At 42.3% G+C, this 23,816-nt stretch overlaps 1 pseudogene; it reads right to left on the bottom strand.

Moving 5' to 3' along the window:
* Nucleotides 1-14,377: 14,377 nt before the first annotated feature.
* LOC102836190 lies at nucleotides 14,378-21,046 on the bottom strand (annotated as a pseudogene).
* Between the last annotated feature and the right edge of the window lie 2,770 nt (nucleotides 21,047-23,816).

Genomic DNA, 23,816 nt, shown 5'->3' with positions numbered 1-23,816 from the left:
GTCGCTATGTGTTGGAACTGATTCAATTGCACTTCACAATAACAACAACAACCAAAGTTTCTCAAGGTGGGGTGCTTACCACTTCTTTTTTCCTGAAGATTTTTTAACATGAAATAATACTAGATCCATATTTGTTGTTGTTTGGTGCCATTGAGTTAGTTCCAACTCATAGCGATCCTCTGTACAATGGAAACACTGTCTGTCTGGTCCTACACCATCCTCACAATCACTGCTTGAGTCCATTGTTGCAGCCACGGTGTCAGTCAGTCTTGTTGAGGGTCTTACTCTTTTTCGTTGACCCTCTACTTTGTCAAGTATGATGTCCTTCTCCCGTGACTGGTCCCTTTTGATAACATGCCCAAAGTATGTGACAGAAAGTTTCACCACCCTCGCTTCTGCTTTTAAGAATCTACATAGTGAACAAATTGTTTCTTTATAAGTTATTTTCCCAACCTTCTTATGTAAAGGAGACTGTCTTAACCTGGTGTTAATAGATTGCTAACATCTAACATCATCTCCTGGTGTGGCTCTGTGGGTTAAAGCGCCATACTGCAAAGCCGTTTGAACTGCAAGGTCGGCGGTTCAAGCTCACCAGCCGCTCCTTGGAAACTCTATACGGGATCGCTATGGACCGGGATTGACTCGATGGCATTTAACAACACAAACATATTCTAGCACTTGCTAATCATTCCCTTCTTAATAAAGGAGAAGACTTTAGACTCAGAGTCTTCACAAATAACAGCATTTATTTAACACTGCGTAATGGTTATGAATCGGGCTGCTAACCTCAAGGTCGGCAGTTCGAAACTATCAGCTGTTCCACAGGAGAAAGATGAGGCTTTCTGCTCCCGTAAAGATTTGCAGCCTTGGAAACCCTGTGCAGGGTCACTATGAGTCGGAACCGACTCCATGGTACTTAACAACAACTGTACCATTGTTTTTAATGTCTTATGGAAATGTTCAAGCATTTCCTAACGCAAGGGAAAAAATAACTCACCGTTACACATCACCCAGCTTTAAGTACTATTGACATTTTGTCACTATTGCTTTATATACCCACCCTCTCATATACTTTTTTCAGTAATAATTAAAATATCATGCCTTGTAACTTTGGTTGGTGGTTATGTGCCGTGGAGTCTGTTCCGACTCATAGTGACCCTATATATGGTTTCTGAGGCTATAAATCTTTATCAGAGCAGAAAGCCTCAGCTTTCTCTGGCAGAATAGCTGGTAATTTCAAACTACTGACTATGAGGTTAGCAGATCAATTCATAACCACTATGCTACCAGAGAGCTCTTTATACCATAAATATATCAGAATATATATTCAACATAGAAAGTCTTATTTTTTTAATGTAGCCATAATTCCATTATCATATATAACAAAATTAACATTAATTCTTTAATATAATGCAATACTTACTTTATGTTCAAATTTTGCAGTTTGTCTCTAAAGTATCTATATTAAATTGGTTTGAATCCAGATCCAAGGATTCCTACATCCTACATTTTGTTCTTGTGTTTCTTGTAATCTGTTACTGCTCTCAGATGCCATTGATAGCATCCCCATGTATAGCGGAAGCCACCATTGCCTGGTGCTGTGCCATCCTCACAGGTAGTTTGAGTAGGAGGTGTTGTAGCGGCCACTGTGGTACTCCATCTCATTGAAAAGTCTTCCTCTTTTTTGCTGACTCTCTACCAAACACAATGTCTTTCTCCAGGAATTGGTCCCTGCTGATAACATGTCTAAAGAAAGCCATCCTCAGCTCTTTTAATCTATTGGAATTAAATCATCTAGCCCTCATTCCCACCTTCTCCTTTTTTCATGTCATATATTTATTGGAGAAACTTTGTATTTTAGGTAATGATCTTCTCTGCCACTTGGCACTTCCTTGGCTGTCTTTTTCTGTACCATTCTGTACAGCTCTTCAAAATGTTAGGGAAATAATATTTTTAATTGGAAAGAGAAGAGAGTTCTGGAAGGTCACTGAGAGCTCCTGAAATGGAAACCAGTACCTGGACTCTTTTGAGAATTCCACTGCCCTGCTACCACCTCCCCACCATTCCCAGCCCCCCTCCCTTGGCTGCCCTCCCAGGGAGTACAGGGCTCTCTTTCTTATTCCTTGGCCAGCCGAGCAGCTGAGGGAGGCTAGACACTATCTGTCCTTGGGCTGAAATCCTGGGTTAGAAACTGGAGAAGGAACTTAAGGGGTGGAAGGATCTCCTGCCTGGATTCAGGCCAGGCCCCAACTGCTCCTGGCTCACAAGTCAGCCATGGCCTGAAGGGCTTAGTAATGACCTCAGAGAAGCTTAGATGTTTCCCTCAAAACCTGGGGAGGCAGAGGACTGTGTTATTGGAGGGCTATTACCCTGGAGAACTTTATCTTAAGAATAAAATTCTGCCCAGGTTTGTCAATGAACACATTTAGTTTATTGTGAGGTAGTCATGGAAAGGCATGTAAGTAAGACCTCAAGTCATTCATTTAGCATTGGAGAATCAGAATTGACAATTACAGCATCAAAGTGAGAGCCCAAATCTTTAGGCTTCAGGTCTCAGGGAGGAGACGCAACCACCCATTGAGTTCAGAGGATGTCCCCCAAGGTCAGTTGCCACAAGAAATATCTCAGCAAGCTCTCAGTCTTCAGATAGTGTCAAAGATAACATTTGCATCATCAACCAACCAAAGGGTATATCCTACAAGCCTGCGCCCCTGCCCCCTGCCTCCCCCAGTCATCAGCACACAGCCCCTCTCCCTCTCTGGGTCTAAAGTCCCCAGCTGCTCCATCTCTCCTCGTCATCATCTTTGGCTCCATCTCTGGCATCACTGTTTCTCTGGGTAGGGTCCCACTCTCCACTCCTCTCCCTTGATGGTCCCAGGGACCTCTGCTCCTAGATTGCAAAGTTAATCACTCTCCTCCTTGCTACAAAATGATGTATGACATACTTTATCTATTTTCAGGGATAACTTTCTAAACAACTTTCAGTTAGTAGTTAAAGAACATTAAAAAAGCATTCAGAAATTCTCTATTTCCAACTTCACATTATAAATGACTTATGTGTTTAAAAGCTTGTAAAAACATCATAACAGTGTAAAAAGCATTCTGGAAGCTCATATGTTTATGCTTAATACATACGTAGTTTAAGAACACTACAGAATCAAATGTGGTTGGAAAGCATACAGATTGTATACATATCAGGAATAAAAGAGTCCCTTACAAGAAGAGGTGTTCTGGCCTTTCCCAGGCCTTTCAGCTCAAGATAAAGCTATATCTACTCAAATGAGTGGTTAAACTTCTCTTCTGGGCCAGGCACTGTGCTACATGCTAGAGACACAATGGAAAACAATGTCAGCATAGTTCTGCTCTCATAAAACACACAGAATAATGAGCAAGACAAATGTGTAAATAATTATGGAGCATATAGGGGTGATATGTGGTGTGGCACTGTAGGATAAGGGCTGAACTGCTAACCTCAATGTTCAGCTGTTCAAACCCACCAGCCACTCCTTGGAAACCCAATACAGGGTCACTATGAGTGAGAATTGATTTGAGGGCACTTAAAAACAACAACAACCTAACTCAGACTTTGGAGTCAGAAAAGCTTTCTAAAAGAATAGATGTCTAAGTTGAGAATGGAAGGATCATAGGAATGAGCAGATCAAATCCACAGGAAAACTTGTCACTTGCAGAGAAGACAGTTAGTAGAAACATAGCTGGAGGTAGCATATGATCCAAGAACCAATGAAACTGAAGAAGTCCAAGGTGCAGTGAAGGCATTGGCAAAGAACAAGGCACTAGGAATTGATGGACTGCAAATTATAAATGGATCAGTTTATTACAGGTGTATGGAGAAATGAAAGGAGTGGGAGTGTTGAGAGATGAGGCTGGAGAGGTAGGCCAAGTTATACAGGGACTGTAAGACCCCTTCAGGGGTTTTAAGGCTCCCCTGCAGGGAATACACCCTCTTCTCACTTATTGGTTAGGTTCCAAGGACCAGGTTGTTAAGCAAAATAAACGCATGTGAAAATGGAGGCTGATTACATCAGATCACAAAATGGAGAAGGACTCTATCCCTACACAACTACCACATTACATCATCATCACATAACAAACCACATGACCTTAATCATCACCGCCAGCATTCCTCTTGTCTCACACCTAGATTTACATTATTGCCAGGCGTATGTATGTTGTTAATATGAAAGACAGTTGGATTAGATATTTGACTGTTGTAAATGTGAAATGTCAGATAATGAGGCAGTCGATATGTAAGAAGTTGTAAAATGTTTAGGCAGGGAGGTTATACAATCAGATATGCATTTTAGAGACTGTTCACATTACCTGGAATCTCTGGGTGGTAAAAATGGTTGACATGTTTAGCTGCTAACTGAAAGGTTGGAAGTTTGAATCTACTCAGAGGTGTCTAGGAGAAAGGCCTAGCAATGTACCTATGAAAAATCATCCACTGACAACCCTATTGAGCACAGTGCTTCTCTGACACACATGGGGTTGCTATGAATCAGAATGGACTCAAAAGCAATTGGTAAAGTTGGTCCAAAAAGATTTTGAAGCAATATTATGTACATATAGTCACTGAAAGAATGCTGGGTTAAGAATGCTAGATTAGATACAAAACTGTATCAAATCTACAATTCAATACAACTAACTGTCAGGCTTCTTCTTATTATTATTTTTTGTTGTTGTTGTTTAATTTAAGGTTTTTATGATGGATTGAGTAAAAGTTTACAGGGCAGATCATCTGTTTTATATTCAACAAATCATACATCTTATTTCATTACAATGATTATAATCCCCTCCAAGTACCATCAGTTAACAGTGTTTCTCTCTATCCACTTTAGTTCTTTTTTTTTTAAGGTATTTATTGTGGATTGAATGAAAGTTTACAGGGCAGATCATCAGTTTTACATTCAACAAATCATACATCTTGTTTCATTACAATGATTATAATCCCCTTCATATACCATCAGTTAACAGTATTTCTCTCTATTCACTTTAACTTTTTTAAAAACAAACAAACAAAAAACACATTCAGACATATATAATAATTTACACCTCCAAAGGGTACATTCTGCAAGTCTGCCTCCTGACCACCAGCTTTTAGTCCCTCTCTTCCCATGAATCTAGAGTCCTCAGCCGCTCCTCCTCTCCATGACCCCATCTTGGCCTCCGACTCTGGTGTCTCTGTTTCTCTGGATAAGGTCCTGCATTCTGCTTGTGCTCTTCTCCCTTGATGGTCCTAGGGTCTTCTGTTTCTGGACTGTAATATTAACCACTCCCCTGTTTTTGTTACAAAACTTCTACCTTTACAATTGTGACAGTTGCAATTAGTCATGATAACAATTATTCACTACGGAATCATATGAATCTTATCCCCATCTCTTTTCACCAGACCCATCTAGACAAGATGAAAACTATTCAGTGGGGACTTTTTCTTCTCCTCCATACCCTTCCCCCCTCCCCCATACTCTTAAACTAGAATCCCTCTTGAAACCTTGTATACCAGTTACTTCGTGCCTTTATCACCCCCCTCATTTTAGGTAGCCAATGTCTAAGTTGCCTATCCCTATCTACCCTGTGTACAGAGGGGATATCATTGATACTTGATGTGAAGACTCCTTCCCTCTCTGTTGGTATTTAGAGTTACTACCTCCATGAGTATAGGTCAGGTTCATCAAATTGTAGCAATTTACCCTTGTTTCCTTTATATAAAAAAATTTTTTTGTGTGTGTGTGTGTATAATCTTCCTCTAGTCAAGTTCTGATTATCAAGCGTAAGTCTAGGTTAAATGGGTACTATCTGCAAGTTTGGGTGTTCTTGTGCATCTCTCCTCACTTCATATCAGCTGGATGCTTCACTCTCAGCTCTAGCTCTCTGTGGCTATGTCCTAGTCCATGGGCTCAAGTGTCCCCAGGTTTTACCACACTTTGGAACAACCAGTCCTTCCTCTTCTCTTTCTCATCTCCAGGTCAACGGGAGTCAATGGACTGTGGTTGAACTCAGCCCATTTCTTCATTGCTGCCTTTCCCCCTCTTCCACTCACCAGTAGACCAGTGTGATCACCAGCAAACTTACATGCCTGTTCATGTGTTCCCTTTGAGTTTCAGTCTTAGAGGGGAGATTGTCCTGAAGAAACTTGATTGCTAGCCTTGATGTCTTCCTGGCAAACAGCTTGCTTATTCTTATAGTAGCCAGTCATTCTGACATTTTTGTTTGGGGGGTTTTCCTGATGATCTTTCTTTGAAGATCTATCTTCTGTTGCTCTAGCTGTTCCAGGCTGGTCTGCTTGTCCTTGCTAGTGGGAATGGCCCACCTCAGAAGGTTCTGGATCAGACTTAGGATTCCACGTAAGGTTCTATACTCTGCAAAGGCTTTGCAAGAGGCCTATTTCATTTGGCAATACCCTTTTTAGGTATTCCAATCAATTATAGGCTGAAGACAGGCTTACAAGTTTCATGTGATCATATTTTCTGACATTCCTTTCTATCCCACTCAAGTGTCTATTTTACAATAGTAGGTAAGGGAAACCAATATTCATAAGACAATCAAGCATCTTAATATTATTTCCCCTCTTCAAATTATGCCTAGATCCATGTGTCACAGAGCCCTGTTGTTTCAAGGTTGAGCATGCATCACTATTTACCTCTGCCCCACTTAGGACATGCAAGCCTGTCTCAGTGTTCCCTATCTATCTTGTTCTTCCTCCTCCTCCCCCTTCTTGCATTGCCCTCCCCAACACCCAAACTATGGTGTGTCTGCCCCTACTCTGTGCTCTACCATCGCCTCCCTCCACCTCCCTCTAAAGCACCCACCACAATGATAATTCTTAAGTTATTTCTCTTTATATTGTCCAACATGAATCTTAGACCTTCTTCAGATTTTTTTATCCTTTTTTTCTGCTAGTTCGTCTATCTTAATAGTGTTGAGAGATTTATCTTCCAGCTTACTAGCTCTGGTTTCCATCTTTTCAATTCTACTCCTTTGCCCTGTCAGTGTGTTGTCCATTTCTGTTATTCTTAATTTGGACTTCTTTCTGTAGGTTTTGAATTGTTGCCAATGCTGTATCTCTCTTATTTGATTGTTCCTGTAGCACTTTCCTGAATTCTTCATTATTTTTCTCAACTCCATTGTAAAGTGTTTTGATACATTTTATAAATGTTTTTCTGAAATCCTTCTCAGGCATTTCCAAAGTCTGCTCATCTTCCAGTATGGAGTGTAGTTCTACTTCCAGCTCATTTGTCTCAGTCACTTTATCTCATTTCTGGACATGTGCTGATATGCTCATCTGCTTCTATTTTTGGGGGCATATTCAGGAGTTTTCTGTGGCCTTAATACTTAGATGGATATATATTTTGGTATTTTTTATGCTTTCTGATTGCCTCCAGGTACATGTGATCAGGAGATGGGCTTCCCTTTTAACTCTTCTTCCTGAGAAATTTCAAGATGCCACTGTTGTTCATTGTGACGTAACTCAGGACTTAATTTTCAGCCTATTTCCTTTCTAGTCTGCCTGTCCCACTCCACAATCCCCGTTCAGTGATTGTGTTCAGGAAACTGTTTTTCCTAATGATAAACAGTTCAGGACCAGTTGTGACCATTTTCACTGCTGTTTGGTTTTAAGTGGAAACTCTTCACTTTACATTTTGAGATCTGTGTGCATGTGTAGTAGAACCCTCCAGAGGTGGGGCTGGGGTGTCCATTCATTCAGGCATCCCTTTAGTCACCAGAATGGAGGTGTGCAGACAATGAGAGACCAATGAACAGATACCAAAAAAGAAGAATGTCCACACCTTTATCTCCGTGGTTCTCTCAGGCATCCATAACTACCCTGATCCTTACCCCATTCAGCTTCACCCAAGATGGCGGCTCTGGGAGCAGATGAGCACCTTGGATTAGAAAGCCCTGGATTTCTTGCTTCTGCTACAAATTCCACTGGCTGTAAGTGTTCCAACCTCCTAAATATTCCTTTATATGTAGTTCAGAGTTCTGGTACCATCCCCTGAGCCTGCTTGGTCTGGTATTATGTGTTGTTGCAGATGGAGCTCCTAACTGCACTTCTACCCGATCTGCCATCTTGTTTCCAGGCTTCTAGTTTTAACTGAATAGAAATCTATGAGTTAACGTGTAACCTCACAGAGTCAGATCCCTAATTAATAGTAAACAGCAAATCAAATAAAGTCGCATCCATTAGAGAATAAGATGATCCTTGGAGGATTTGTTAGGCCATCTCTAACACTGCAAGGCTGCATAGTCACCCTTTCGTTTTATTGCCAAGTTTTGGACAAGCTTTCCTCACATTTGTTTTTGTGTGGTAGTCTCTTCCTCTCCATTTTCCTACCTCTGTCTCTTTGTTTCTCCCAACCAACTCTCTGAGACTCTGTTACTGTCTGTCACTTTCTGTTTTTGATTTGACACATACATTTGAATCCCCTTTTCCTGGGAGTGGACATGTGCCAGGCCCTGCACCAGGAGCTGTGGGGAAGGGACAGAGCTGAATCAGACATGCCCCTGCCGCTCTGTCTGCATTTCTTTTCAGAACTGGAAGGAAACCAAGTGGAAACTCTGAGTGTCTGAAGGAGAGAGGTGCTGAGGGTGTGGGGACGTGGCAAGAAAGGGAGGGCAGGCTGTAGCCAGCTCCAGGCTTCAGCTGGTGGGGCGGAGATGATTTCATACCACAAAAATGTCTGAATCAGTAGAATAACCCAACTTGGATGGAGCTGGGAGGCAGCTTAGCGGGGGAGTGAAAGGAGGTGGAGATCTCAGTATGGGGACTAGGGGTCAAGATGGGGGAGCTGGCTGTGATTTCTCATGGCTCTTGGGTGTCTCAGAGTGGGAGGGGATCACTGTTCTGGGATTTCAAAAAGCAAATTATTTCTCCTCCCATGTTGCTAGTGGAAAGGCAGATTCCAACCTCCCGAGAGATAACAGGGTAGACTTTAGAGTTGCAACCCTGAAGAATCAGAAGGCTCTGCTAGCAAATCTGCCCTGAGTACTGGAGTGAGGAATCCAGAGGCAAGAGAGAAGCAGGAGATGGAAGAGAAAGAGAGGAGGAAACCACTGACTTCAAAGACTGGAAGACCTTTGTGTTACATGACCCAGTGACTTTAAAAGTTTTATTTGCTGAACTCTTTGTTTCTATGAGAGAACACTATTAAAATAATCAAAGGACAGCTACTTCTGAGGACAGAAAGGGGAGACCTGAGCTCCAGCCATAGCTTGGAAACTATGACCCAACTCAACATCCTTATTTTACAATGGGAAACCAAGGTGCAGAGAGGGCAAATGACTTACCCAAGGCATTTGACTGATTGGGTGAGGAACCACATGTCTCTTAGCTCCTTGTTTAGAACTCTTCAAGAGGATTCCAAGCACAGAAACAGAAGGGGACAAGCAAAGGGGAAGGAGAGAAGAGACACAAGATGATGAGGAGTGAGAAGGAAGGAAGGAAAAGAGGGAGCAGGGGAGAAAGAGGTTGGGTTACTTTACATTTTTCAAAGCCAGGAGGTTGCTAAGATTTTGGTCTTTCTCCCAGCAGGAAACAGAAAGGTGAATTCAATTCCCATCAGTAAAGGCAACAAAATAAGGAAGGGGCAGGGAAAAAGAATGGATGGAATCAGGGAACCTAGGGAGGCACTGGGAAGAGTGCTGTTATGTTGAGGGAACTGCAACGAAGATCACAAAACAAAATGCATATAAATTGGTGAATGGAAAACTAATTTACTCTGCAAACTTTCACCCGAACTACAGTTTTTTAAAATTAAATAAATAAAGGTAACACAATTGCAGCCCCAGCGGAGATTTCTCTACCTGATGGATTTTGTTTGTAGGAAACAATGTTTAAAAATGGGGGAGAGAAGGCTCTGAGTGTCTCTGAGAGGGGCATGTGCTCTCCAGTGGGTATGGGCCCCACTTCTGATATATGAGGGGACTTCAAGAAGTCCTTGGAAAAATAGAATGAGAAGATAATGGAATTGTTCCACAAGCATTTTGAAACCTCCTTCTATCATCTGCTTAAGTCTAGGTTACCTGTTTGTCCCAAAGGCTGTTTGAGTTCGCTTCCCAGATGCTCTGGATGATTCTATAATGATCTCAAGTCATGTAAGTTGTAAAAGTCAGTATTAACTTTCAAAATGCTCTGCAAAAGCACTCATGGTGTGAACTTATAAATAAAAATAGGTCTACCTTTGAGAGGTTCTCTAACATTAACTAAGAGCAATTAGATGCTGTAAGTTGTAGGAAAGTTATTTAGACATAGAAATATAGAAGCATGCAAAGTATGTAAAGAAAGCAAGTAATCTCTAAATTCGCTGTGACCCAGTATGCTATAACATCAGAAAAGATAAATCTGGGGAGCCTCCCTCATCTCTAACCTTGAAGAGAAGCTGCTTCATCTCTTCTCTCTAAAGCCTGGAAAAAAAGATACAACATACTTGCCCTTGTGTGGCACCAAGGTGACAAATTCACATATAAATCCTAAATTTTGGATCACTCACTGGAATAAAGCAGAGATGAAACTAATTCTAGCCACTGCCACTGATCTTGGACCCTAGCTCTGAGGGACTTCTAAAGTGTTTGTGTCATGGTTAAGCCTTCCTCTCAAGATGTCTTGTTAAATGTAAAGGCCTGAGAGAGGGAGAAGAGCTGTGTGTTGATCACCGGGAGGCAGGCTTGTAGCGTATACCCTTTGGTTGGTTGATGGTGCGTGGAGGGGATTGTAACCATGGCAATATACGATAGGATGAATGTAAAGCTAATGTTCTGCCATGTAAACTATCATATAATTCACAATAAAACATTTTAAAAAAAAAGAAAAGTTAAAGGCCTGAAGGTCTAAAGGTGTGGACTGTCACCATTGAACTAACATTGTAAATGTAATTATTAATTTTGATCTCCTGTTCTAAAGAAATGTTATGAGGCATTATTTGCATGCATTGCCTTACAATAAAGGAGTTTATGTCTGCCAAGCCTGAGTATCTCTCCATTAATATTCTAAGATAAAATCCTCCACAGCACCTGTAATCCCTGATTTTTTCCTTTGGGATGATACTGGGCTGATAGATGGGATCCCTTCTTCCTCCCTCTGGGTCCCTACTTCTGGTTGCCAGTCTAGAGTGACCACACTGTGACCATGCTGTGGCCTGGTTCTTTTGTGGCTCACACGTGGGTCTTGGGAACTTCCTCTTTCCCACGGTTCCTAATATAGTTAGTGATATTCTGTGTCCTTGGACAAACTACTCCCTTCTCTAGGGTGTATTTTCTTCACCTATAAATCCAATATTAACGAATCCGGCTGCTAGCCGCAAGGTCAGCAGTTCGAAACTACCAGCGGTTCCGTGGGAGAAAGATGAGGCGGTCTGCTCCCGTAAAGATTTACAGTGTTGGAAACCCTGTGTAGGGTCGCTATGAGTCGGAACCGACTCCACAGCACATAACAACAACAACAACAACAACATAAATCCAGTGGGTTGGAAATAAATTAATGTTTTTCTTTTTTGGTGTAGTGGTGGTGGTGTGCCGTGGAGTCGGTTTCCGATTCATAGCGACCCTATGGTTTCCAAAGCTGTAAATTCTTATGGGAGCAGAAAGCCTCACCGTTTGCCCACAGAACGAATGGGAGTTTTGAATTGAGGCTAGAAGCCCAACTCACAACCACTTCCTACCGGAGCTCCTTAAATGTATTTTTAGAAATGAAATCTTATGCAAAATTCTAATATACCAAACAGATATGAGCAGTCTTGCTCTGGTGCAGGCAGAGATGGGTGGCTGCCCGGAGACCTGTCCCTTTGGTCCTCCTTTGCCCAGCTCAAAACTTCTGCATGGACCTCCAGGAACTCCACAGAACACAATTAGAAAACTAACTCTAAGATCCCTTAGAAAAACCACGAGCCTGAGGAAACGTATGCGGTTGTTAGTGCCAACAAGTCTGTTCCAACTCATAGAACTATGTATATGTTTTCCTAGGAGTTGCTGGTGGATTTGAACTGTCAACCTATGGTTTGGTTCGCTGTTTAAAGCTGGTCCCAGGAGTCCTTGAGGAAATGTATAAGGGTCAGGCATGGGGACAGAGGGGACATACAAGGGGTCTTCAAAAAGTTCGTTTAAAGATTCTGTCATCCACTTTTCCTTGAACTTTTATAAGGGCCAAAGTGAATTAACTTCTAAAGAGGTCAGTTAGAGCTGTCTTGTTTCCAAAATGCAGGAAAAAAACTTGGTTTGGAGAAGGGGGCTTATAGGTTTTGGCCAGATCCCTTCTCCACGCTCCACGTGGCCCAGGTCTGGGAGCCTGAAGACAGGATGGAGCTTCCAGGCTGCCCCTCAGGCCAGCTGATCACTGAGCAGTCTGCCACGTTGCTGGACACTAGTCTTGTCATTATTCCCAGCCCCACAGCTGCTAACTGAAGAGAGGTTTGGTTTGTGGGCCACGTCAGGAAACATGTAAGAGTTGCCACGTTGTCTGGGTTGGGTTATTGAGCTTTCACCTCCTCCTTCAGAAAGGATTTCCAGGCATGTGGGGTTTCAAAAGAAAATTGGTGGCTGCAAGTGAGTGTTCCCTGGCCCTCGCCCAGCAGCAGCCAAGTTACAGACCCGAGATGGAAGCAGACAGAACCAATCTACTGCTGAGCTCCTCCAACCCCGCCGGGTCAGACGGAGACAAAGTAGGCCCAAGGGAGCCCTGGGCCATCAAAGTCATGGACTCAGAGCTCAGAAAAACAGCTAAAGAGGTTCAAACCTACTAATACAACTCGCTGACATTTAAAAAGTGCATGTCTTTAGGTATTTGTCAGTGTGGTTTCATAGAAAGAGCAATTGACCAATTGTTTTGTTTCTAGGAATCAAGTCCCAGCTCTATCATTTACTGGCTGGGTGGTCTTGAACATGTCACTTCACCTCTTTGGGCCTCTGTTTCTTCTTCTTCTTCCTTTTTTTTTTTTAAATTTTTGTGTGTGAATTATGTGATAGTTTATGAAGGAGAATATTAGATTTACATTCATCCTATCATATGTGGTTTCATTGCCATGGTTACAATCACCTCCATGTATCATGAACCAACCACAGGGTATACCCTGCAAGCCTGCCCCCCTGTCGTCATCACACAGCTCCTCTCCCTTTCTGGCTCTAGAGTCCCTGGCTGCTCCATCTCTCCACAATGTCGTCTCTGCCTCCATCTCTGGTATCACTGCTTCTCTGGGTAGGGTCTCTCACTCCACTCTTCTCCCTTGATGGTCCCAAAGACCTCTGCTCCTGGACTGCAAAGTCAACCAGTCCCCTCCTTTTGCCACAAAACGTCCACTTTTACATTTCCAACACTCACAGTCAGTCTTGATAACAATTATTCACCATTGTACCTCAAGGGACCTATTCCCATCTTCTTTCATTAGCCCCACCCAGACAGATTTGGTACTACTCAGTGGAGAGCCTACCTTTCTCTATACCCTCACATTTCTTCTTAAAATGAGGATGTTGGACCAAATAAACATTTTCCAAAGAGTTTTTCATGAGAAACACAAGTTCTGTGGGATACATTTAGAAGATCAAGTTAAACAGGGCTCTGTGAGGAATTAAATGGAGTTCAATTTGTCTTTTCTGCAGAAATTTTCAAAGCATCTACCACTCCCATAAAGATTTACAGCCTCAGAAACCCCATACAGGCTTGCTATGAGTAGAAACCGACTCCACAGCACAAAGCTACCACCACCACCACCACTGTCCTAATGTGTTTCTGTAATCTCAACAAAGGAAAGTGGTGAATGCAGCATTTCCCCAACTCATTTGACCTCAGGATTCCACGATGCAATCTAGCCCCTCTCCCCAACTCTTTTTGTTCTTCTAGAATATGTTTTAGGGCTAATCTTTTGTGGACCATACCCTGGAAAATATTAGATGAGTCTTGGTATGGCACTATGGGAGAAAGCACTGGATTACAAAGTCAGTGATTCAAACTCACCAGCCAGTCTTGGAAACCCTATAAATGGTCTCTATGAGTTGGAACTGACTCCATGGCACTTTACAACAACACAATCATACAGCGCTGTTGTTCAGTGCTGTTGAATTGGTTCTGACTCATAACAACACTGTGTAGGGTTTCAGAGGTGCTCTGGTGAGTTTGAACCACTGACCTTGTGGTTACCAAGCCCCACACCATATGGTAGCTAACATGTATTGAGTGTTTAGCTTGTGTAGCAATGAGTCCAATGCACTACATATATTATTTAATTTTCATAAGAACCTTATGAAGTAGTGGTGGTGGTGTGCCATCAAGTCAGTTCAGACTCGTAGCAACTCTGTATAGGATTTCCAAGGCTGTAAATCTTTAAAAAAAATTTTTTTACTTGTATTTTCATTTTATTTCAAGTTTAACTTACTCATGAGCCATATGTTTTTGTTTCTTCAGTTTCTTCTGGGATATCTTTTTCTTCTGTGCAACCTCCTCTTCTGGTTAAGAACAATTTGTTCCTTTCCAGTGAGGGTCATCTCATATAGGGGTTGATCCAACCATGAGCTCTATAAATTCGGTGGTGCATCTTAGGGGCTTTGTTGGCCAGGCTGTGCTCAATGACCAGAGAGTCTACATCTAAACCCTTAACTTCAGCGCTGCACTCTGTGCTTTTAAGCATGAGCAGCAAAAATTCACTTTTTTGGGACCTCTGACCCTGTGTCCAATCGCACTGCTCTGGCAGCATAGTGGTTACGAATCGGGCTGCTAGTCTCAAGGTCAGCAGGAGAAAGATGAGGCTTTCTGCTTGCATAAAGATTTACAGCCTCTGACACCTTGTACAGGGTCTTTATGAGTTGGAACTGACTCCACGGCACATAACCACCACCACCACCAATGGCATCATTGTAATGTCAGAATGGTACACATTGCTTTTGCAAAGTGATATCTTTCAGATACTTGGTGACTTTTCAGATATGCATACCCTTGATGACCTGGGAATCTCATGGGTGTTCTTAAAATGGACCCAGAGATTTGAACCTCTGGATTTGCATGATTTTCTGGGTCAAGTGAATCACAAACCGTTTTGTGAGATTACCTCAGGCTGCTTGTGGAAAGAGGAAGGCTGTAAATCTTTTGAGGAGCAGAAAGCTTCCATCTTTCTCCTAGGGAGTAGCTAGTGGATTCAAACTGCTGACCTTCCGTTTAACAGCCCAATGTGTAACCTACTACAATACCAGGGCACCTTTCATGAAGTAGGGAAGTTACGTTTTACACTTGAAGAAGCTGAAACTAGAAATCATATAGCATGCCCCAAATTTCCTGGAGTTAAATAACTTCCTTGAGGATCTAGGTCCAGAGATCCCACTCCAAAGCTGGACAACCTCTCTCTTGTATTTGCTGACTTTCTAAGAGCTATGTTCTCTTGAATCTGACAATGATTTTCTACCTATTATAATCATACTTGTTGTACAGATGGAGCCCTAGTATGTTGCTGTGGATTAATGTGCTAGACTGCAAAGTTGATTTGAGCTGAAAGGTAAGCCGTTCAAACTCACCAGCCACTCCTTGGAAACCCTATATAGGATCATTATGAGATGGAAATGAATTGACAACACTTAACAACAACAACAACAACAACAACACAGTATAGGTACTAAAATTGAGGCTTAGAGACAAAAGGTGAGCTGCTCAAGGACAAACAGTAACTAAGGCCTTAGAAAACAGGTCCTACTAAGGGTGGCACCGAACTCAGAACTCAGATGAACATTTCTCGGGTGGTTTGTGTCAAAGTGAGAATTGTTTACATTGGAGTCTGGGGAGTGGTAGGAATATTCTGTGAGAAAGAGATGTTTCAGCAAACTCACCGGAAACCTAAGTGAAGACAACTGGTGTGGTGGTAAGAGTCTTGCCGAATTTGGAGCTGTCATTTCAGCTTCTCTGGAAACCAACTCTGTGTGACCTGGGCAAGCAAATATCTGAGCTTCACAGAGGGTGCCTCTTTCTCCTCAAGTTCATAATGTGTTTAGCAAATTCTGACTTGTCTATCTAATAGATTGAATATGGTTCTCAAATAAGACTATGGGGATAAAAATCCTTTGTGAATTTTTAAAAGCTGAGGAAAAACTTCTTAAAGCTGCTTGTTGGGAGTATGGCAAATGAAGAGGAGGAAATGCCGAAGTTGAATTTTTTCCTTCTCTGTTTGGCCTTGCTCTGGTCAGCGGTCACTCTGCCCAGGGGACGAAAGGCCCCATGACAGACAATGAGGTCTTTATGCTGGTGGGGGGGGCCTGTGTGAGGAATGATACAGTAACAAGGTGAAGGACTGAGAAAGTCTGCAGTGCTTCCTGACCTTTTCAGCTTGGTAACCTTGACTTTGAGCCAGGCACAGTCTGCATTTCAGTATTTTAACCCATAATCCTCAAACCAAAGGGCTTGCCTTTGCCCAGTCTCTGCCTTCAGAGATTTGGAGTGGGCCAGATCTAGGCTCAGCCTGGGCCTGCATCTAGATCAGAACCCGGGACCTAGCTGCCCATCCTGTGACCCTAGACTTAATGAGTCTCAATTTTGGCGGTTATGTAAGGAGTTTGTGGGATTGAATAGAATTTAAGGGTCTTATGGTCTGCAGTCTGTGAAAGAACACAAAAGATTTAGTGTGTACTTCAAGGGTGGGTAGGCTTGGGTACATGGAGAAGGGTGGCAGCCTCGGCCGGGAGTCCAACATACAGATCCTGGAGAGATGAGCTACTTTTGTGGATTTCTGACTTCAGCATGGTGAATGAGTTCTTTAGTTCCCTGTGCCTTTGTTTCCACATCTGTATGTGTGGTTGTTGTTGTTAAGTGCTGTCGAGTTGGTTCTGATTTATAGCAACACTGTATAGGGTTTCCGAGGAACAATTGGTGAGAATTTGAACCTCTGACCTTGTAGTTCAAACCGACCTTGTGGTCCAGTGTATGATCCTGCTTCATCTATATAATGAGAATGATAATTGTGCCTACCTCACAGGGTTATTGTGGATACTACAGTGAGATAAGATGAGTAAAGTCCTTTGCCCAGTGTCTGCTCTGAAAACATTGGGTATTATTGTTTCTCTTCCCAGTTCAGAGTCATAATTGGTCCAGGATACCTACTGCCTCACATCATTGAGTTTTCTTCCACTCTCCAGTTTTATAACCTGGAGATTTGAAACCTGGAGATCCTGATACTGCTGTGCATGGCCTTAGGCGATGTTTCTTGGCCCTGCTTTGATTTATTTAACTTTCTGCTTGGCTGCTTTCTTTCTTGCTGGAAGCCAAATCATCAGAGCCTCCCTAATCCATTTCTAGAGTTCAAACCTATTGCTTTCTCCAGGTGTTCCTGCCCCTGCATTAGAAAGCTGGATGTCCACCTTGTCCCAGTCCAGCTCCCAGAGATGGTCCAGCAGGTGACTCAGGTGACAGAGGCTCTGGAGGGTCTCTGTGGGTCCAATAATCCAGCTCTGAACCAGAGGTCAGGAGACTGGGTTTGACCTCCAAGCTCTGCTGGATGATTGGGGCCTCAGTTTCTTCATGTCTAAGAACAATTAGGTTATTGTTCTAATATGTATATCCTGACCCCTCACAGAACTACCCATTCACTTAGGTAGTATAGGAGGAAAGACGTTGGAAAGGTTATTGTTGGTAAGTGCCGGTTCAGTGACCTATGGTGTGTTTCAAAGGCTGTAAATTTTTATGGGAACAGAAAGCCTCATCTTTCTTCTATGGAGTGCCTAGTGGACTAGAAATGCTGACCCTGTAGTTAGCAGCCCAAAAGGTAACCCAAAGGGTGTAAAAATGTTAAGAATAAAGATCAGGAAAAGAAGGAAAACAGGAGGAAGAGACTATCTCCTCTAATGGGTAATTCCAGCCTCACTTTCAGTTACTTGAATAAGTCACATCCTCCCCACCTCAGGCCCTGAGTGCTTATTCTGCTGCAGTCTAAGACACCCTTTCTCCAGTTCTTGTCACTGACTGCCTTTCATCATTCAACTTTGTTGTCTGTAAAGACCTCTCTTGACCACTCTATCTGAAGTTGATCCTTCTGACTCTCTTGTCACTCTGTTACTTATATTTATGGAACTTATGACAACCTGGAACTAGTTTGTTGCCTGTTTCCACCAACTAGGTTGCTGTATGAAGACAGAGTCTTTAACATCCTTATTGCTATATCCCCAGTGTCTGAGCAACGTATAATGGAGATTGGTTAAATGAAGAAATGAATGAATGAGTTAGCTGATGCTGACTGGAGTGTCAGTTTCCCTGCATACGGAGGTAATCCCAAGACATGGGGCAGTGGAACATTCTTGAGTTCTAAGACTTTGACTATGGTGCTAGGTGAGGAAGAGCAGGCTTAAGGCAAAGTGGTTGGATACCTAGGAGAGCAGAGCTGGAGAGTGACTGGAAGTATGGTAGGCAGACAGCAGAGACCTTCATAGATTGAGTTCGTTTGCAAGATGGAAAGCTGATCAACCTAATGCTGAATCAACAGCCTACTTGATTAAGAAGAGGATTACCAAGTGACTGGAGTCTTGAATTCTCAAGTGTCAGAGCTGGAGGGAAACCTAGGAGTGGAGTGGTGGGGTGGAGGAGTAGATTGGCTAAGCATTAGCTCTGGTGTCCCTTACACCTGGGTTTTAATCCCTATTGGCCACATTCTTTCTGTATGTACTTAGGCAATTATTTATCCAAGCTTCATTTTCCACATCTATAAAATGGGGATACTGATAATTCCTACTTCACAAGGATCACATCAGAAAATATATGCAAATGGATAAGCTCAGTGCTTGGCACATTAAAAACAAAATAAAACAAAGCCTCCCATTGCTATTGAGTTATTTCCCATTCCTGATGACCCCATATGTTATAGGGTAGAACTGCTCTGTAGAGTTTTCTTGGCTGTAATCTTTATGAAAACAAACCATCTGGCCTTTCTTCTGTGGTGCTGGGTCTAAACAGCCAATCTTTTTTTTTTTTTTTTTTCAGGCTAGTTGTTGATGCAAACTGTTTGTACCACCTAGGGACCTGTGAGGCGCATTGTTGTTGTTGTTAGTGCCATTAAGTTGGTTCCGACCCCTAGTGGCCCTGTGTAGGGTTTCCAAGGAGCGACTGCTGAGCTTGAACCACTGACCTTGTAGTTCAAACGGCTTTGCAGTCCTGGTGCATTAACACACAGTGCCACACCAGGACTCCCTGCGTGGCACATAGTAGGTGTTTAATAAATAGTGGCTCATATTACTACTATTGTGTTGTTTGTTTGATTTTGTAATTGGAAAAGGTGAAGTGCAGATGGGAGAAGAGGTGAGCCCAAAGTCATCCAGCGGCAGAGCAGGGACTGAAATCCAGGTCTTCCCTGTGTGTACTTCTCTCCCTTCCAATAAAGCCCTTGGTAGTACCAGAAGGACCAGCTTTAGTTCCAGTGGTCTCTGTTGCTAGGCCTGAGTCATCCTTGCTTCAGAAGTCCCTGCACCCTCAGGATGCTTTTATCCCTGGATAAAACCTGTTGAGTTTTCCTCCTCTGAAGGTTCCTGGAACAGGGTCTCTCCACAAAGGCTCAGGAGTGGCCTTGGGATGGGATCTCTGTCCTTAAAGACTTTCCAATTCCTTAACTGAGGGCCACATGGGAACCCCTCCAAAGACTGTGGGTGTTTCTGTTAGCTCATTCTCATCAAAATCATCATCTTTGTTTATGAGGAAAACAAAAAGTTGAAGTTAATTTTAGTCTATGATGCCTGGGAGCTATAGCAACCAATCCTATAAAAATATACATACATCCAGATGGCAAACAGATATCTGGGAGTCAGCCAGACCATGTATTGAAGAGGCAGTGCCTCAGCTTTTGGATTTTCAATCAAGGGATCATCTAGAGAAGACTTTTCTTGGATTACTAACTCCTGAGAAACATGGGCTTTGTGGAAAAATGCACAAACACTCAAAAGTTTATGTTGAACTTTAGTAGTTTCAAGAATCTCTTGAAAACCAGTGTTAAGCACTATTGTGGGTTAAAACTCTATTAAAAGACAACCCTCTCAATTTTCAGATGAGTCAACAGAGGCCCATTTATTCATGGAAACAAACATTGTTTGAGAGCTAACTGTGTGCAGAGTATTGTCCCAGGCACTTCAACACTGTGGTGAAAAGAATACGTGAAGCCCCTGCTCTCACAGTGGTGGAGGAAGATAATTTCTGAGAGTGACGAGGGCAATATAGGAGATAAAACAGTGTGAGGGGTGAACTCGGCTTGTGAGAGAGGCAAGGAGACGGATGCAAGTCGGTGTTCACAGGGAGGGTCTCTCTGAGGAGGTGACATCAGAGACCTGAAGGGTGAGAAAGTCCGGACACCGGAAAATCAGATAAAGGGGTATCCCTGGCAGAGCTCATAGTGACTGTGAAGGCCCTGGGGTGGGAATCACTTTGGGGAAGCTGTGGAACTGAAAGGCAGTCAGTGAGACTGGAAAGTATTAGCAAGTAGAGTGGTAGGGGGAAAGGATGGAGCGACAGACAAGGGGACAATCGAGTAAAATTTAGTTTATTATAGAATGTTCTCTGCCTTCTCTTTATCCAGGTCATTCAAACCCAATTCATCCTTATGGTGCATTTCTCCCATAAGGGCTTCTATAGCAAAAAGAGTTCTCTTGGTTCTTTAAACCCTTGGGATAAGCCTTAGAGTCCATACCACTTTGATGAATAGGAAGATGTAGGCGGCATGTCCTCACAGGAAGATCTAAAACTCCCTGAAGACAGTGACCAGGTAGTTAATACTTGTATCTCCAGAGTGTTAGGCATGCAATAGACAGTCAACCAAGACCCAGTGCATCAAGTAGTTCATGTAGCATGTTGTTGTTGTTAAGAGCCGTTGAGTCAGTTCCAACCCATAGTGACCCTGTATAGGGTTTTCAAGGAGCAATTGGTGGGGTTGAACAGCCTACCTTGTGGTTCTCAGTCCAGTGCTGATCCTACAGCAACACACCAGGAGGCCTCATGTAGCATAAGAGTGAACTAAATAGAATGTAGAATCACATTGTGTGGAGTCAAAGTCTGTCTAAACTCCCTTCAGGTTGGGAACTGAACTTACTCCATGGCTCAATTTTCAGTCAAGCAATTGTTAAGTATAAAGAGGGCCAACTACATTAGTGCAGTATGCTTACCATAGAATGGTCAACCATTCAAGATCTAAAAGGCAGCCTTTAGCCAAGAGCAAAGTTCAGAAGGGTTGGGAAAGAAGGAGGAATGGAAACAGGAAACACAGAGAGAAAGTGGAAGAAGCATTGTTACATGAAAGGGATTGCAATCATTGAGATGAAATAAAGTCTATGATTTGTTGAATGGAAAGCTGATGACCTCCTCTGTAAGTCTTCACTAAATGCAAAGTTTAAAATAATAAATAATAAAAAAAGTCTGTCTAAATCACTTTTAGCCTAGTGATCTTGGGCAAGGTACTTAGCTTCTGTATGCCTCAGTTTCCTAATTAGCAAAAATGAAAACAATAATATCAGCCTAGGGGATTACTGGAGTCCTGGTGTGGTGCTGTGGGTTAATACGCCAGACTGCAAAGCCATTTGGACTGCAAGGTCCGCAGTTCAAACTCACCAGTCACTCCTTGGAAACCCTATATAGGGTCGCTATGGGTCGGAACTGACTCAATGGCATTTAACAACAACAACAACAAGGGATTACTACCAACCTAACTCAAGGAGCTCTGATAGCATAGTGGTTACAAATCGGGCTGGGAACCTCAAGGTCAGCAGTTTGAAACTACCAGCTGTTCCGCAGGAGAAAGATGAGGCGTTCTGCTCCCGTAAAGATTTACAGCCTCGGAAACCCTGTACAGGGTCTCTATGAGTCAGAACCAACTCCACAACACATAACCACCACCAACTCAAAATGAGGAGAAACAGCTGCAAGCATCCATTAATAACTGGAATATGGAATGTACAAAGTATGAATCTAGGAAAAATGGAAGTTGTCAAAAATGAAATGCAATGCATAAAGATCTATATCCTAAGCATTAGTGAAGTGAGATGGACTGATATAGGGGATTCTGAGTCTGAGTCTATCCTGAGAACCAGAAATTAAGAATGGCATCATATTCATTGTCAGAAAGAACATTTCAAGATCTGTCTTGAAGTACACTGCTATCTGTGATAATATCCATTTGCCTACAAGAAAGACCAGCTAATACCACTATTATTCAGATTTACCCACCAACCACTAAAGCCAGTGATGATGAAATTAAAGAATTCTACCAACTTCTTCAACCTGAAATTGATTAAACATGTAATTAAAGTATATTGATAACATCATTGAATGTAGAACAGATTTATCATGAAGCTAATGGAACTTAAGTTTCAGGACCTCTTTCTACTGTGAGTCCCTGGGAACAACCCTAGAAATGTGTTCTCTAGATTATCTGTACTTGTAAAATTTGTAAATGTATGGAATAGATTGTAAATGTAGGAACATTTATTAATAGAAGAAATTTTTGTAGTTGTTAAGTGCCATTGAGTCAGTTCCAACTCATAGGGTTTCAAAGGAGTGGCTGATGGGTTAGAACTGTCAATCTTGTGGTTAGCAGTCCAGCAATTATTATATAGTCTGCCTAACCAGGAGTCCTATATACGAAATAGGTTACATATTATAGGTCAAATGCACTCTCTCCCCACTCTGATGTCCCAAGGATTGTAGTGTTAGGTTTGTGATGTAGCTAAGGAAAGTTGGATTAGGTTGTATATATTGCTAGCTCTGCTGGAGCAAGAATGGCTTCCAGGAATACTCTACTGACCAGTATGCTGACTTATCTGAAGGTGTAGACTGAAAATATAAAGTAAAAGCTGTGTCTCTCAGGTAGAGAGGGCCTGGGAGAAACCGTTCCAGCAGAGAAAGTCTACCCTGCTTTTCTTATAGATCTCAATCACGTGAGTAATGAACTTTCTCATACTATCTTAGTATATGGGTGGCATCCTCAGTCTCAATAACCAAACCACATTTTAGGTAGGGGTTCATTAGCCTCTGCAGGTGACCGTAACTACTGGTACTATGCTCTGGACAATGACCACTATGTAGGGGTCTTCCTTTTCTTGCTTTGACTGACTGACTAGCTTTGCTGCTTGCTGGGAGCTTGTTCTTTGAGCTGCACTGCATTCTTACATTGCTGAAACCTACAGACCATTTACTAAGTGGCCTAAGTTGGCAGTTCTGGTAATTACTTGGTCTTTAGAATCAGGAGCTTGGAACTGGGGTCTTCCTTAAGATGGCCCTGGTTTGTTTGTTGTGGTCCAGATCTATCTGTGTATCTCAGAATGAAAGTTGTGACTGATGCTCAGCATAAGGACAAAAATGATATCCTATGTCCTACTACAAGTGTGCATCAACTAGGTACTGGTCCCCAATCTATAGAACATTCAGGTAAAGATTATACCCTGCACAAAGGATTAAGAGGGGATGCAAAAGAACCACTTTGGGGTGGTGAAATTGTTCTATATCTTGATTGGGGTGGGGTTAAATGAGTGTATATAAACATACTGCCAGAACTTATGAAACTGTACAATGGGTTCATTTTATTGTATGCAAATCATGCCTCATAAAGTTGAAAAAAGATGCAGTGATAATTACTGGTGATTGGAATGTGACGCTTGGAAACAAACAGAAATGATCAGTAGTTGGAAAATATGGCCTTGGTGATAGAAATAATGCTGGAGATCACATGATAGAATTTTGCAAGACCAGTGACTTAATCATTGCAAATGTCTTTTTAAAGCAACATAAAATGTGACTATACACATGGACCTCATCAGATGGAACACACAGGAATCAAATTGACTGTGTTTGTGGGAAGAGACAGTAGAACATA

Source organism: Chrysochloris asiatica, unplaced genomic scaffold (genome assembly GCF_000296735.1).
Source record: "Chrysochloris asiatica unplaced genomic scaffold, ChrAsi1.0 scaffold00057, whole genome shotgun sequence".
Lineage (NCBI taxonomy): Eukaryota > Metazoa > Chordata > Mammalia > Afrosoricida > Chrysochloridae > Chrysochloris > Chrysochloris asiatica.
The sequence above is the reverse complement of the archived record's forward strand: the minus strand, read 5'-3'. Positions and strand labels throughout refer to the sequence as shown.